The 17989-nt window shown below is 39.7% G+C and overlaps 1 protein-coding gene across 10 annotated transcripts in view; it reads right to left on the bottom strand.

Annotated features, from left to right (window-relative positions):
• CD109 (CD109 molecule) overlaps positions 1-17989 on the bottom strand; it is a 195019-nt gene that overhangs the window by 153771 nt on the left and 23259 nt on the right. For 5 of the 10 annotated variants that reach the window (XM_070496473.1, XM_070496476.1, XM_070496471.1 and 2 more), the window contains one exon: positions 268-395. The exons of the other annotated variants lie outside the window; for them this stretch is intronic. The gene's annotated coding sequence lies outside the window, so the exon portion shown is untranslated. The remainder of the gene's footprint in view (positions 1-267; positions 396-17989) is intronic. 10 annotated transcript variants of the gene reach the window in all.

The following is a 17989-nucleotide window of genomic DNA, read 5'->3' as shown; positions in this document are numbered from 1 at the left end:
GCACCAGATACGCACTTTGATTCGTAGAGGGCTGGTCACCCCACTACCACCACCAACACCAAACTAGTCTTGTGTGTGGTCTCTCACAGGAAGATGATGTTTTCGTTTTAGATACTTTAATAAATCATATATTAATGAAGACTGCATTTCAGATACTTCTTTCAATGACTGAAACAATTTATGATTGCATACTCCCTTTTAATTTTTTTTCAATTATCTAGGCACAACCCATGGATCAAGGGCCATCAAATACTTTATTAAGAATACCTTGGGGCCCCAGCCCGATGGCATAGTAGTTAAATTCGCACACTCCACTTCAGCGGCCCCAGGGTTCGCAGGTTTGGATCCCAGGTGCAGACCTAGCACTGCTCATCAAGCCATGCTGTGGCAGCATCCTACATAAAATAGAGGAATATTGGCACAGATGTTAGTTCAGCAACAATCTTCCTCAAGCAAAAAGAGGAAGATTGGCAACAGATGTTAGCTCAGGGCCAATCTTCTTCTTCAAAAAAAAAAAGGAAGAATACTTGGGCTTTAGCCAGGAAGACAGCCTGCCAAGAGAGAGAACAAATTGATTCAGGTATCCTGGATACCCACAAGAGTCAGAGAGTAACAGAAGCTTATTGAAGATGCTAGAGAAAAGGGCATGAATCATCTCTTCCTTTTGCAAGATTAAGGAATGAGCAGGAGTCCTCTTCGAAGTCAAGACAAGATCCCTGCATTTCCCTTCACAGAGATATGGGAGCAAAAAGAATCAGAGCCACAGGCTTCTGCACAAATGGTGGGCCGCCCTCCTCAGCCATGGCCTTGGAAAGGGCTGGGACAAATGCTGTCATCATGGAGGGAGAGGGCTGACACGCTTCTGAGTGTCCCTTCTCTTCTTTGTCGTGCAGACAGGGGCTAATGGATGAGCAGACCTCAGTGGGCCTCGTCCAAGAGTGGGCAAATGACACTGAGAGGAGCCTCCTGGAGAGGGCATTGTGGTGTGGCTTTGTTCCTTCTTTTTTTACCTTAAAGACTAGGACTTATGTACTGAGTTAGACTCCGCTTTGTTCTCTTCTCCATTCCCAGTCCTCTCCCTCACTAAGTATTTGATATTACCTGTCCAGAAGCCACCACCATTGTAATTTAGAATGCATCCTTCCACTCAATACTTTTACTAGTAAGGTTGAGTGTTTTCACGTATTAACTGCCGTTTTATTTTCATCTCCTATAAACTGTCTTATGACATCTTCATTTGTATTAGGTTGTCTTTTTCTTACGGATTTCTAGGAACTTTATATGTGCTGGATTCTAAAATGCTATCGTAACGTATGCTCCAAATATATCCCTCGGTGTCTTGTTTATTGTTTATTTTGACCTTTGTGGTACAGGAGTTTTTAATTATGATTAGGGCTGATTTATCATATTTTTACTGATGGGTTGTGCTTTATGTGTCTTCTGTTAAAAATCATCTCTTCCTACTGCAAGGTCATAAAGATATTCTCCTACATTTTCTTCAAGTAGTCTTCAAGTTTTATTTTTCACCTTTAGGTTTTTAAGCCATCTAAAGTTTTTCTTTATGTACAATGTGAGGAAGACATCTAATTTTACTTTTCCATATGAATCTGCTGTCTCAACACTTGTATTAAATTATAAATCTTTCTTCATTGATTTGTATTGCCACCTGTAGCAGAATCTTCTAGTTCTTCAATATCCTATCTCCCCTTTCTTCTATAGCAACAGAATTTTTAGCTGGAAGCATGGGCATCCATAATTAATTACATTTCCAACCTTACTTGCAGCTGAATGTGTCTATGTTCCAGCCAAGGAGTTATTAGTGGAACTGGTGTATGCAATTTCCAGGAAATGTCCCCAAAGAAAGGAGGCATGCCCCTTCCCTTCCTTAACTTCTCTCCCTCTGGTGGAACACAGACATGTTGGCTGGACCTGGAGAAGCCATCCTGAACTACTAATTGAGTTTAGAAAAATAGGCCATGCACAGTAGTATAAAAAAGATAGAAGTTTAGGTGCCAGACTTCCTCTGGACTAGCAGGTGAGAGAGAAATAAACATCCATCTTGTTTAAGCGATTGCTATTTTGAGTTTTCTGTCTCTCACAGAAAGAAATTCTAATATATCACATTTATATCAATTTGCCATAAATGCGTCAGACTATTTCTGAGCTCTCATTTCTTTCCTGTGATCTATTTGTCTCTCACTGGGCCAGACAGCACATACTTCAATTAGTATAGTCTTGTGTTAAATTTTGAGGTGTAATAGGCATACCATCTCTCCTAGCTCCTTTTCAGAATTTTTTTTTGGTTGTTAGACTATTACTCCTCCGTATAAACTTTAGAATCTGGCTAGTTCCATGGGGAAAAGCATGATGGCATTTTTATTTGAATTTCATTTAACTTGTGTATTAACTTAGGGAGCATCAATACCTTTACGAAATTGAATGTTCTCATACATGGGCATGGTAATGGCTGTATATTTATGCTTTTATGTTCTACAATGATGGCTTATAGTTTTTCTCCATAAAGTTTTGCATATCCTTTGTCAGATTTATAGTCCTTGCTGTTATTGTAAATGGTATTTTTTAATTGCATTACCTAACGGGTTACTGATGGTATAAAAAATACCATTAATTTTTGTGTATTAATCTTGTATCAAGCAACCCTGCTGAACTCCTATTAGTTCTAAGAGTTTATCTTTCGAGTCTCTTGAATTGTCTCTTAATAGGTTTCCATCGAGCAACCAGAGGGAAAAAAATAGAGTTGTGGGGCTGGCCCGGTGACGCAGCGGTTAAGTGCGCACGTTCTGCTGCAGTGGCCCGGGGTTCACTGGTTCAGATCCTGGGTGCAGACATGGCACCACTTGGCACGCCATGCTGTGGCAGGCGTTCCACATATAAAGTAGAGGGAGATGGGCATGGATGTTAGCTCAGGGCCACTCTTCCTCAGCAAAAAGAGGAGGATTGGCAGCAGTTAGCTCAGGGCTAATCTTCCTCAAAAAAAAAAAATAGAGTTGAGTTGACTTGATGGTGAGAGAAGACAAGTAGTATAGGCAAAAAGTTCGGGTGCTAATGGTAGAGCCTAATCAGTAACGTGGCAACGGGACTAGAAAGGCAGAATTGGAATTCTGAACAAGGATACAAGCCAGCACATCTCAGGGAGGTTATGCTACTAGTGGAGCCAGAGGTAGGGCCGTGAAACACAAGAGCTGGGGTGGAGCCAGGGAGGGTAGCAGAGGGTCTAGAAAGATTCAGGCATCAGAGGCAGTAACTGAACCAGATAACATCACTTCCATGGAGATCATTTAAGGCAGATCAGTTTGGGCCAAAAATAGACTTTGTCCAGTCTGAAGAAACACGGGAACAAAAGTTGCTTTATTTTAGTTGAGATACTGAATGTTACTACTGGAGTCAACACCACTGCAGAGCAGGAAAGAATACAGTGAGAGAGAAAAGGGCTGGATTCCAACCAAGGATGGACCACTGGCAGCCAATTCAGACTGAAACTTTTTGACTTCTCATAAACCCTGAAAAGGGAGGTAATTTTGTTGGGCTGCAGGGACTGTCATTAATAAACCTTTCTTTACAATTCCCATCTCCACTTCTGGCTTCTTTGGTGTTTTTAAATTTTTGTTACAGGGTTATATGAGTTTTCAGAAAGGACTCAAAATTTTAAACTGTGACTCCTCTGAGTTCTAAATTTCTATCCTAGGGGGCCCTGGAATCACATTAAGGTAGTGAGGAAATAGCTCTGTTATGTGGAATAGGACCCTTAGTCTTTTGTGTTTGAAGGTCTAAAGGCAGAAATGGGGAGGAATGTTAACTGGGACTGTAGGTTCATAAGACAACAGATGCTTAGATTCATCCTGCTTGCATTGTGAATCTAGGAAAAGCCTGCTGCAAATGGTAGTTATCATCATGCCAGTGCCCAGAGAAGAAGCCAGACATAGAACACTGTCCAGTTTCCCAGGGTGCCGCCATTCTGCATCAGCCTGCCACCTAGTGGTCATAACAGTTGATGCAACGTGTTACAGGGGTCACCACATGATCTATGTACTATATAGCCTCATCCTTTTTTGTGCCTGAGTCAACGTTTACATGGTAAAACCAAGGAGGAGAGGAGAGTAGACATTCCTGTTACAATGTGACAATGATAATAGTTATTGATAAAATTCTTTTATGAAAGATCCTTCCAATTATAAAGAAATATATTTCTTATATCTGTTACATAATTAGGAGTTTATCTAAGACAGTGGTTTCAGTGTCACTTGCTTAAACATGAGGGAAACAGACCATCAATAACCTCAGCTTACACCACAGCTGGATGATTGGCTCAGTCATGCAGAATGCTAGGAACAGCATAAAAGTGACATAGAGATTCAGGATCACCACCCTGATCGTGAATAGCCTTGTGTTCATCACTGTAGACATCACTGTGGACAAAAGAATTTCAGTTTCCCTTAATAAAATTTGAAGATAACCTCAACTCAGTACCAAGCTCAACCTTAGCATAAATGCCACCCATCCTAAAAATAACTTTCTCTTGTACTTCCTTACTTTACACGTTCTCCAGGACCTGAAAGTAAGACTATGTTACTTATTTTAAAATAATTTCCATTGTATTTATATCTTTGCTGTGAAAAGTGGCTACTCTGGGCAAAAACCAAGGATTCTCAGGGTAGACCTGAATGATCTCCCAGCTTCAGTTATCTCCAGAAGCAGAGCTGTGGAGGCTGGCAAGCCCCTAGGCTGACTCTGGAGCAGTACTGAGTAACAATATGGAGCCCAGGACCTAAATTTGGAGCCCTTTACATGAAAATGTATCCATCATAGGGACCATTCATGGCCCATTCATAGCTTCACCTCTAGTTTGTATGCACTCAAAGGCATCATCAACCCAAAACTCCATGACAGTGTTATCTCTGACTTGTTATTAATCAGTGCTACCCTTGGGTGTATTGGGGGTTTTCTTTTTTTATTGTTTTAGTTTTAGGCTAGAAAAAGTTTTCAGTTCTTGTTGACTGGAAATCGTACACTATTAAAATAAGCCCACTGTAGGATAATTCTCAGTAACAAACTGATCTTACATGTTTAAGTGCAAAACAGTGGGGAGAGAAAAATACACATGAAGGAGACCTCTCTCCTCCCCACAGTCTAAGGGGAAAAGAAAGGAAGCAAATCAACATTAACGGAATACCACCATGCTCCAGGCATTTTGCCAACTTGTGTATTACTTAAACCTTCAGAAAAATTTAGGAACTTGAGAAGATAGTACCTAGGTTCAGATCCTTCCCCTGGTGTTTAATGGTGTCATCTGTGTCCGTAAGCAAATTGCTCACCACCTCCAAGCCTCAAGGGCCTTGCCTGTCAAATGGAAATAATACCTCAGAGGGAGCCTTAAGGATTAAATGAAATAAAGAGGCTGACACAGAACAACCACACAATAAACTGTAGTAGCTATTAAATTGAAGCCAGATATTAATCCTATTTATATAGATGATAAAAATATCAGTTTTAAATTGCTTTAAACTCACTATAACTTTTTTAAAAAGAGAGAAGAATAAATGTCTAAAATCTACAATTAGAGTTGGAAACCATAACAGCTATCATTCCATTGACTACTATAGAAAATAAAATGAAATGTTAGTGCATTTCTAAAATCTACTTTCAAGTGACCCAGGTTTTTTGTGGGTTTTTTGTTTTTTCACATATACTAGGCTTATAATGAACTATTAAAAAGGAAAAGATTTATCTTTCCTCTGCCTTTCCCCAACTCCTGTCAGAAAGTGTTAAGTGTTCCTAAAACTTGAAGAAATTATCACTAGTGTGATCCTGTTCCCTCAAGATAGCTAAAACCATCTCCAGCAAGTCCGTTCACTGCTAAGTAAGGATCCAGTTATAGAAATGCAGCTTGCCTTAGGCAGTGTTGGAGTCCCAAGTATATTTCTGTGAAATGCTTTGGTGCTTACACAGTAAGTATCCCTTTTGAACTTACACAGGGTCCAAATTCTTAAGTGCAAATGAATTAACATACACAACCCTGGTCAGAACACAGCAGAATGAACTGCTTCCATCATTTGCAATGGCGTAAAGAATTTAAGAGACCCCAAATGTGCAAAAATGGATCTGAGTGGTGCCAGCAGTTTTTTTCTGAATGAAGGACAGTCTCCAAAGAAATAATAGACGTCTTGATAAAAATTGTCAATCCCAAAATATATATATGACATGGGAAGTTTAGCGATAACAATATACATTATATTTTATGGTTTTCACTAAGTGAAATCTTCATTTTTTAAGTAATTTGTTGCATCCAAACAAAATGTGTATCTTTTAGAAACACAAAGTTTGCTTCATAACTCAACTTTCAATTTATGTGCGTAAGTCCATAGATCATCAACAACAGTAACAGTTTCTTCCACATTACCATTTAAAACACCAGAATTGAAAGAGTAAGAAACCAATGACTAGTACACCATTTACTAAAACTTGTTGCCTCAAGGGATAGGAACATCATGGCCAAGACATCCACTATAAATCAGAAAGGAAACACTCTAATACAACCCCTTGAATCTATTCTAAATCAGGTACTTCCTTGAGTTCTCATTATTCCTGCAGAGAGCTAGAACATGGCTTCTCCAAAACATATACTTACCCTAAAGCATCTTTAGAAAGTAATATTTTCAGAATATTTTTTAATGTGCACTAAAAGTCCTAGAAATAGACACCACTCAGTAGAATTGAAGAGCCTCAACTCTGCATTGGCCAGAGGTTTTTTATCCTATCAGTTAACATAAAATCAGACACATTATACAGTAAGAAACCTGTCATCTGAAATGTGTAAGAAATTCCAAAAGAATGTTATGCCTGTCTATCCTATGCAGGCAAAATACTTTAAAATATTAAATTTAAGTGTTAATATGTAAAATATAGTGGAGTCTTAAGGTTTTTCCAACCAATAAGGTCTTTTTGTGTTCTCTTTTAAACATGAAGATGATGATACTAAAACTATCAGAAAGGCATGGACCTTACACATGATTCTATCAGAATGGGGGAAATTCTACAAAATAAATGGCCTGGTTTCTTTAATAAACAAATGGCATGACAAGGGAAGAAAAGTATAAAAGTGTTATAGGTTAAAAGAGACTTAGAATGCTCAACATTGTGTGTCATTAGGGAATTGCAAACTTATAAAGCAACGAGACACTAATTCACATCTATTAGGATGACTAAACTCCAAAGAACTGACCAAACCAAATGCTCGCAAGGATGTGGAGAAACAGGAACTTTCAGCCATTGCTGCTGGAAATGCAAAATGTACAGCTGCTTCAGAAGGCATGTCAGTGACTTCTCACAAAACTAAACATACTGTTACCATATGATCCAACAATCGTGATCCCAGGTATTTACCCAAATGAGTTGAAAACTGATGTCCACACAAAAACATGCACACAGATGTTTATAACAGCTTTATTCATAAGTGCCAAAACCTGGAAGCAACCATGATGTCCTTGACTAGCTGAATGGATAAACTACAACACATCCATACAATGGACTAGCATTCAGCAACAGAAAGAAGTGAGCGTGCAGCCATGAAAAGCCATGGAGGAAGCTTAGACACGTATCACTAAAGGAAAGAGGCCAATCCAAAAGGGCTACATACTGTATGATTTCAACTCTGTGACGTTCTGGAAAAGGCCAAACTACAGAGACAGTAAATAGATCCCAGGGGTTGGGAAGAGGGAGGAGGAGTAGGTATATGGAGCACGAGGGATTTTTAGGGCAGAAATACTATTCTATACGACACTAAGCTTACAAGCACTGCTGGCACACAGTTCTTTTAAGAAGTTAATAACCAGGGGCTGGCCCCGTGGCCAAATGGTTAAGTTCATGCACTCCGCTTTGGTGGCCCAGGGTTTTGCGGGTTCGAATCCTGGGCGCAAACATGCCACCACTCATCAGGCCATGCTGAGGCGGCGTCCCACATGCTACAACTGGAAGGATCCACAACTGAAAATATACAACTACTTACCAGGGGGCTTTGGGAGAAAAAGGAAAAATAAAATCTTTAAAAAAGAAGTTGATAACCTTAGTTTCTGGCCTTACTCTAGATCATCTTTTCTCCATCAGGTAAAGGCCCTGCCACAGCCCCACCGTGTAGTCCCCACAGAAGATCTTTTTTTCTGTATCAATTAACTAATGCTCTTCTCTATGAAAAATGCTGTGTGGGAGCTGCCTCTGTCGACATCACTGTAGCTCAGCTGGCAGCCTGGCTATATGAGAGACAAAAATGCAGTAGATTATTGGGGTTTTTCAAATAAACATAAATTAATATAAAAGAGAATGCAAATTTTAACAGATTAAATATCTTTTCTCCTATTTGTCTATCCCTCAAAATGTTTTTAGAACTTTCCTCCTAAACCTCTCTTAACAGCCAACTATTAAACCTCTCTCCTTCACACAGTCTTCTTATTTCATGGCCACATCTTGTAAATTAAACTAGAGACCTACTTTAAGTGCTTTCCTTTATATGCAAGGATGTCACTACAGACCATTAATTGTGTATCTTACTACTACCTGTTTTTATTTGGGGTTTGGGATAAATCAATCACCTTCTCTAGATTGAATTTTTGTTGTTGTTGGACTTCTATTCTCTGGTGCTTGTTTGTTTGTTTCAACAAAAAGGGGTCTATTGATGGAGATCAGAGTCTTCTCACCAACGAATGTAACCAGTTCGGACAGAATTTTTAAAAATAGGATTGGGAGGGAGTTTGGAAGATGGCAGTGTAGGAGCACTGAACTCACCTCCTCCCACGGACACAACAAACCCACAACTACCTGTGGAACAATCACCTCTGAGAGAGATCTGGAAACTGGATAAGAAGAACCCCCACAACAAGGGACAACACTGACAGAGGTGGAAGAGGCAGAAATACACCTCTGCTGAGGAAAAACCACATCCTAGACCCATTGCTTCATGGCCAGGAGCAATCTTAAAGGTACCAAGCTTTTCTCAGAGGAATGGGGATTGGGGCAGGGGATCTGTGCCACAGTAGACATCCCAGCCTTTGAGTTCAGTTCAATCAAGATGAGATCCCATAATACCTGGCTTTGCTGTCTTTGAAAGCCAATAAGGAATACCACCAGAAAAACTATCAAACTTCAGCGAAAAAAAAACCATCAAATTTCACAGAAAGAAATTGGCTCTTAAAGGGTCTATGCACAGATTCACCCATTCCAGAAAACACCAGAAAGAAAAGTGCATAGTCCATTGGCATAAGACTTACTTGCTTAGCTCTGAACGCATGTCAGAGAGGCAGGAGGTGGCTGGGCCCACCTCGGCAAGGACTGAGACACTGGCGGCAGCCATTACTGTCATGCTGACATAGAAACTGGAAGATACTGTTGGATTTCTTCCTCCAGCATGTTAACCCAGGGGTTTGCCCTGCCCACTAGAACACCAATTTAATCCAGTGGAGCCAGGGCAGGCAGTCCGCCTTACAGTCTGGCCCCACCCACCAGCAAGCCAGCAGGGAACTTGGAGGCCTGCATACATGGCTTTGTAGCACCTCTGAAGCAGGGCAAGTGGGCCCAGCAGGGCATACACAAGGGGTGAGCCTTTGTTGGCAAGGTGTGTGAGCCCTCAGGTGGTGGGACCTTTCAGCCACAGCAGACTTGTGCTACTGGCCATCTCCAACAACCACACAGGGGATCTGCCTCACCCTCCAACACCTAAAATGAATGTGTGCTGCCATGCCTGGGTCTGGCTCCACACATCTGTGCTCCTGAGAGATCTGACAAAAGGCTTGCAGGCTGGAGACCTATAGCAATTTTGAGCCACTCAGCCTAGCAACTAGCCTTGCTGGTGGCCTCACTTAACAGCAAAACAGTAATAGGAATGTGCTATTAGACCCTGCAGACAGCCATGCAGGGGGTGGCCCACCATAAAGTGACTAAAGTGACCACAGCAGCTGCACAAAGCTGAACATTACAACCAGCTGGCCTGGGGGCCTGCCTAGCTTACCCATGCACCTGCAGCAAGAGCTACCCCAATACAATGGAAAGGCACACGTAGTCAACACAGGGGACAATCCTGGAACATTTGGAATGGGTGAAGAGAGAGGAGCACATTGCAGGGCCCCATAATGTATCTCTTACAGAAGGCCACATTTCCAGGATCAGGGCACATAGCTGCTTCACCTGATACATAGATATAAGCACAGAGAAGTAGGCAAAATGAGGAGACAAAGAAATATCTTCCAAATAAGGGAACAGGACAAATCTTCAGAAAAAGAGCTAAATGAAACAGAGATAAACAATCGACCTAATAAAGAGTATAAACTAATTGTCATAAAGATACTCACTGATCTTAGCAGAATAGATGAACACGGTGAGGACTTCAACAAAGAATAGGCAAATATAAGAAACAACCAATCAGAACTGAAGAATACAATAACAGAAATGAAAAATTCACTAGAGAGAATCAACAACACAACAGATGACACAGAAGAACAGATCAGTTATCTGGATTAAAGAGTAGAGGAAACCACCCTGGCTGAACAGAAAAAAGAAAAAAGAATTAAGAATTAAAAAGAAATAGGAAGAGGGGTGATGTCAGCATCATGGTGGGGTGAGCTTGGCCAGGACTCCCTTCCCTCCAACATACAACAAAAAGGAGCAACCATATTCCAACAGAAAATATCCTAATACCACAAGAATCCTCGGAGACCCACAGCAGTCAAACAATGGAGGGCAGAGAGGCTGGAGCGGCCCTGAGAGGAGCTGGAACAGGGTAAGAGAGAACTTCGCTCCCTCCCCTAAAGAGTGGGGTCACTGCCGTGGGAGGCTCCATGAAGAAAGGAGTAGGGGAGGGGTCGTGCATCAGCAGGATCACCCAGGACTCCCTAGCACCCTCGCAGCCTAGAGGGAAGCCGTCTAACGGGGCAAAAGCTTTCACATGGGGTGACCTCATCAAGCCAAGACCCCAGGAGACCAGATAGCGAGAGCTGATCAGGAAACCCGGGACTTCACGCAAGAGAAAGCGCCTCCCCAACACACGCTGTGACACGCCATCTTGGCCAAGGTCAGAGGGCACAGAATACTTGGCTCTCGACCCCCATCCATTGGCAATAGGCAGTAACTGAAACCAAATAATATCACAATGGGGAAAATCCATAGTTCCAGCATCAAACAATTCATCAAATCTCCAGACCAGAGGGAAAAGAATAAATACCCAGAGTTATGACCTGAGGACTCAGAAATAAGTAAACTAAATGACAATGAATTCAGAATAGCTATCATCAAAAAACTCAATGAGGTAAAAGAAAATAGAGAAACAATTCAATGAGTTCAGGACCTTTGTCACAAAAGAGACTAAAACTATAAAGAAGAATCAATCAGAAATACTACAGATGAAAGGCACAATGAAAGAGATAAAACAAAATATGGATTCCCTGAATGCTCAAGTGGACATCAGAGAGGAGCAAACCAGCATAATCAAACATAGACATGTTGAATGGCTCCAGACAGAGGAGGAGAGAGAACTAAGACTGAAAAGAAATGAAGAAAATCTCTGAGAAATATCTGACTCAATGAGGAAATGCAACATAAGAATTATAGGTATCCAAGAAGGTGAAGAGGAGAATGGAGCAGAAAGCGCACTCAAAGAAATAATAGCAGAGAACTTCTCAAATCTAGGGAATGAGAGAAATGTGTGTGGAGGAAGCTTTCAGATCTCCTAGATTTGTCAATGTAAAAAGACCTACTGCAAGGCATATAGTAGTAAAACTGACAAAAATGAATGAAAAAGAAAGAATACTCAGGGCAGCAAGGCAGAAGAAAATAACCTACAATGGAACCCCTATCAGTCTTTCCGTGGATTTCTCTGCAGAAACATTACAAGCTACGAGAGAATGGAATGACATATTCAAAACTTTAAAAGATAAAAATCTTCAGCCAAAAATACTCTATCCAGCAAAAATATCCTTCAGATGTGAGGGAGACATTAAATCTTTCCCAGACAAACAAAAGCTAAGGGACTTCATAGCCATGAGACACACACCCCTGACAAGAAATCCTCAAGAAGGCCCTCATACCTGAAAAAAGAAAAAAAAGGAGAAAGGGGTCACAAAATACAGAGTAAGGAGACAAATAGAATCAGAATAGGATAGCAAATATTTAACTATAGCATTAGGGTAAAGGGAAGGAAAACACCAAAAACAAAGACAATCTTGTCACTTTAACCATAGACTCACAACACAAGTTGGAATAAGATATGAAAATAATAACATAGGAGGGGAGGAGAAAAGGGACTGAATCAGTTTAGACTAAGGAAGTAAGAAGCCATCAGAAAATGGACTATGTTATCCACGAGATTCTGAATACAAACTTCAGGGTAGCCACTAAACTAAAAAGCAGAACAGAGATACAAAAAATAAATAAGGAAGAAACACAGCATGAGAAACTGCAGCAGTCAATGGGTTCACCAAAATACACAGGACGAGATAAAAAGGAAATGGAGAACTGGAAAACAAGTGACAGAATGACAACATTAAGGCCTCATACATCAAACACAGGCTCAGAGTGAAGGGGTGGAAGACAATACTCCAAGCCAATGGCAAACAAAAGAAAGCAGGTGTCGCAATACTTATATCAGACAAAGTAGATTTCAGATAAGGCAGATAAAGAGAGAAAAAGTGGGGCAGTTTATAATGATCAAAGGGACACTCCATCAAGAAGAAATAATGCTTATAAATATCTCTTCATGCAACACAGAAGCACCAAAGTTCATAAAGCAACTATTAACAAACATAAAAGAATATATTAAAAATGACACAATAATAGTAGGGAACCTCAACACTCCATCCACTTCAAGGGACAGATCATCTAGACAGAAAGTCAACGAGGAAACAGTGGAATTAAATGAAAAGCTAAAACAGTTGGATTTAATAGACATATATAGAACACTCCATCCAAAAACAGCAGAATACACATTTTTCTCAAGTGCACATGGAACATTCTCAAGGATAGAGCATATGTTGGGAAACAAGGCAAGCGTCTATAAATTTTAAAAAATTAAAAAAATAACAAGCATCTTCTCTGATCATAATGCTATAAAGCTAGAAATTAATTACAAGAAAAAAGCTGAGAAAGGGATGAAGATGTGGAGCCTACACAATATGCTATTGAACAAGCAATGGATTACTGAAGAAATTAAAGAAGAAATCAAAAAATATCTGGAGACAAATGAAAACGATAACATGCCATACCAAGTCATATGGGATATGAGAAAGCTGTATTAAGAGGGAAATTCATCGCAATACAGGCACACCTTAACAAACAAGAAAGCTCCCAAATAAGCAATCTCAAGTTACACCTAACTGAATTAGAGAAAAAAGAACAAACAAAGCCCAAAGTCAGCAGAAGGAGAGAAATAATAAAAATCAGAGCAGAAGTAAATGCTATTGAAACAAAAAGGGCAGTAGAAAGCAAAAGTGAAACAGAGAGCTGGTTCTTTGAGAAGATAAATAAAATTGACAAACTCCTAGTCAGACATACAAAGAAAAGAAGGGAGAAAGCTCAAATAAACAAAATCAGAAATGAAAGAGGAGAAATAACAACAGAGTCTGCAGAAATACAACAGATTATAAGAGAATACTATGAAAAAAATACATGCCAATAAAATGGATAACCTAGAGGAAATGGATAAATTCTTAGACTCTTACAACCTCCTGAAGCTGAGTCAAGAAGAAGCAGACAATCTGAACAGACCAATCACAGGAAAGAGATTGAAACAGCAATCAAAAGCATCCCAAAGAATAAAACCCCAGGACCAGATGACTTTCCTGGGCAATTCTACCAAACTTTCAGAGAGGATTTAATACCTATCCTTTTCAAGCTATTCTAAAAAATTAGGGAGGATGGAACACTTCCTAACACATTCTACAAGGCCAACATAACTCTGATACCAAAGCCTGACAAAGACAGCACAAAAAAGGAGAACGACAGGACAATATTGCTGATGAACATAGATGCAAAAATTCTCAACAAAATTTTGGCAACCTGAATTCAGCAATTCATCAAAAGGATCATACATCATGATCAAATGGGATTCATACCAGGGACACAGGGATGGTTCAACATCCGAAAATCAATCAACATGATACGCCACATCAACAAATTAAGGAATAAAAACCATATGGTCATCTCAATAGATAGAGAGAAAGCATTTGACAAGATCCAACAGCAACTTATGATGAAAACTCTGAACAAAATGGGGATATAAGGGAATTAGCTCAACATAATAAAGGCCATACATGACAAACCCACAGCCAACATCCTACTCAATGGGCAAAAACTGAGCGCCATCCCCCTGAAAACAGGAACAAGACAAGGATGCCCTCCATCACCACTCTTATTCAACATAGTACTGGAGGTCTTGGCCAGGGCAATTAGGCAAGAGAAAGGAATAAAAGGAATCCAAATGAGGGAAGAAATGAAACTCCCACTGTTTGCAGATGACATGATCTTATATATAGAAAACTCCAAAGAATCTATTGGAAAAGTTTTAGAAATAATCAACAACTACAACAAAGTTGCAGGGTATAAAATCAATTTACATAAATCAGTAGCATTTCTATACTCTAATAACAAACTAACAGAAAAAGAACTCAAGAACACAGTACCATTCACAATTGCAACAAAAAGAATAAAATACCTTTGGGTGAATTTAACTAAGGAAGTGAAAGACCTATACAATGAAAACTACACGACTTTCCTGAAAGAAATTGATACAACATTAAGAGATGGAAATCCATGCACATGGATTGGAAGAGTAAACATAGTTAAAATGTCCATTCTACCTAAAGCAATCTACAGATTCAATACTATCCCAATCAGAATCCCAATGACATTCTTTACAGAAATAGAACAAAGAATCCAAAAATTCATATGGGGCAACAAAAGTCCCCAAATTGCTAAAGCAATCCTGAGAAAAAGAACAAAGCTGGAGGCATCACAATCCCTGACTTCAAAACATACTACAAAGCTACAGTAATTAAAACAGCATAGTGCTGGTACAAAAACAGGGGCACAGGTCAATGGATTGGAAGCCCAGAAATAAAACCACACATCTATGGACAGCTAATCTTCGACAAAGGAGCCGAGGGCCTACAATGGAGAAAAGAAAGTCTCTTCAACAAACGGTGCAGGGAAAACTGGAAAGCCACATGGAAAAGAATGAAAATCGACCATTCTTTCTCACCATTTGCCAAAATAAACTCAAAATGGGTCAAAGACCTAAAGGGGAGACCTGAAACCATAAGGCTTCTAGAAGAAACTACAGGCAGTACAGTCTTTGACATCAGCATTAAAAGGATCTTTTCAGACACCATGTCTTCTCAGACAAGGGAAACAATAGAAAGAATAAACAAATGGAACTTCATCAGACTAAAAAGCTTCTTCAAGGCAAAGGAAAACAGGATTGAAACAAAAAAACAACCCACCAATTGGGAAAAAATATTTGCAAGTCATATATCCGACAAAGGGTTAATCTCCATAATATATAAAGAACTCACACAACTCAACAACAAAAAATCAAACAATCCGATCAAAAAAATGGGTAGGAGACATGAACAGACATTTCTCCAAAGAAGGTATACGGATGGCCAATAGGCACATGGAAAGATGTTCATCATCGCTGATCATCAGGGAAATGAAAATCAAAACTACACTAAGATATCACCTTACACCAATGAGAGTGGCAAAAATAACCAAAACAAAAAGTAACAAATGTTGGAGAGTCTGTGGAGAAAAAGGAACCCTCATACACTGTTGGTGGGAATGCAAACTGGTGCAGCCACTATGGAAAACAATATGGAGGTTTCTCAAAAAATTAAAAATAGAAATACCATATGACCCAGCCATCCCACTACTGGGTATCTATCCAAAGAACTTGAAATCAGCAATTCCAAAAGTCCCATGCACCCCTATGTTCATTGCAGCATTATTTACAATAGCCAAGACGTGGAAGCAACCTAAGTGTCCATCAACGGATGATTGGATAAAGAAGATATGGTATATATATACAATGGAATACTACTCAGCCATAAAAAAGAATAAAATCATCCCTTTGCAACAACATGGATGGACCTTGAGGATATTATGTTCAGTGAAATAAGCCAGATAGAGAAAGACAATCTCTCTATGACTCCACTCACGTGTGGAAGTTAAACATGTAGACAAAGAGAACACATTAGTGGTTACCAGGGGAAAGGGGGGGTGAGGGATGGCCACAAAGGGTGAAGTGGTGCACCTACAACACAACTGACAAAGAATAATGTACAACTGAAATTTCACAAGGTTGTAAACTATCATAAACTCAATAAAAAAAATTTTTAAAAAAGAATTCTGAAGAACGTGTTGTAGCAACCAGGAAAAAAAAATAAAAAGAAAAAATAAAAAGAACCAGGAAGGTCTAAAGGACCCCTGGGACAACATCAAGCACACTAACATCTGATTTATAGGTGTCCAGGAAGGAGAGGAGAAAGGGAGACCGAGAACCTATTTAAGGAATAATAGCTGGGAAGGTTCCTAACCTGAGGAAGGAAACAGACATCCAGGTACAGGAAGCACAGAGAGCACCAAACAAGATAAACTTAAAGAGGCCCACATCAAGACACATTTTAATTAAAATGTCAAGAATTAAAGATAAAGAGAAAATCCTAAAAGCTGCAAGAGAAAAGCAACAAATTATATACAAAGGAAACCCCGTAAGGCTATCAGCTGACTTCTCAATAGAAATCTTACAGGCTAGCAGGGAATGGCATGATGTATTCAAGGTACAGAAAGGAAAAATTGACAGCCAAGAATACTCTACCTGGCAAGGTTATTATTCAGAATGGAAGGAGAGACAAAAGAGTTTTTCAGACAAGCAAAACTACAGGAGTTTATCACCACTAAGGCAGCCTTACAAGAAATGTTAAAGGGACGTATTGAAGTGGACAAGAAAAGACCACAAATAGGAATAAGAAAATCATCAAAGAAAAATGTCAGTGGTAAAGACAAATATACAGTAAAAGTAGTGGATCAACCACCTACAAAACTAGTATGAAGATCAAAAGAAAAAAGTACTAAATATCCATCTCCATGATGAAAGGTTAAAGGATACACACACACACGTGCGCGCACAAAAAGATTAAACATGATTCAAAAACATAAAATGTCAGGGAAGGGAAGTAAAAGTTAGGGCTGATTTCAGTAAGAGGTCAAACTTGAGAGACCATCAACTTGATATAGATTGTTATATACATAGGTTATTATATATGAACCTCATGGTAATCACAAACCAGAAACCTGTAATAAGTACACAAAAAAAATAAGAGAAAGGAACCCAAACATAATACTTAAGAAAGCCATCAAACCACAAGGGAAGAGAGCAAGAGAAGAAGAAAAGAACGAAGAAGAACTATTAAAACACCCAGAAAAAAAAGTAGCAAAATGGCAATATGTACATACTTATCAATAGCTACTTTAAATGTCAGTGGACTAAATGCTCCACTCAAAAGGCATAGGGTGGCCAATTAAAAAAACAAGACCCATATATATGCTGCATACAAGAGACACACTTGAGAACTAAAGACAGTCACAAACCAAAAGCGAAGGGATAGAAAAATATACTCCATGGAGGGTTATATCAGCAACATGGCAGAGTGAGCTGTTCCCTTCTCTCTCTCCCTTTTGAACTACAACTAAATGGATATTCACTGACCAACAGAGGAAGCCCACACAGCACAACAGGATGTCTGAGAGACACATGTAGATATACATCTGAGGGTAGATGGACTGGCACTCTCTGCTTTCCCCTGGTAGCCCTGTGCTTGCACACGAGTGCTTTCCAAGCTGGTGCAAGCCCCCACAAAGTGGGAACGTGCACCGGGGTGACCAAAGGAGGAAGCAGCAGTAACACTTAGCCTGCACTCATGGTCACTTTCCTGGTGGA

Source organism: Equus asinus, chromosome 24, assembly GCF_041296235.1.
Source record: "Equus asinus isolate D_3611 breed Donkey chromosome 24, EquAss-T2T_v2, whole genome shotgun sequence".
Lineage (NCBI taxonomy): Eukaryota > Metazoa > Chordata > Mammalia > Perissodactyla > Equidae > Equus > Equus asinus.
This window is presented reverse-complemented; position numbering and strand designations above follow the sequence as displayed.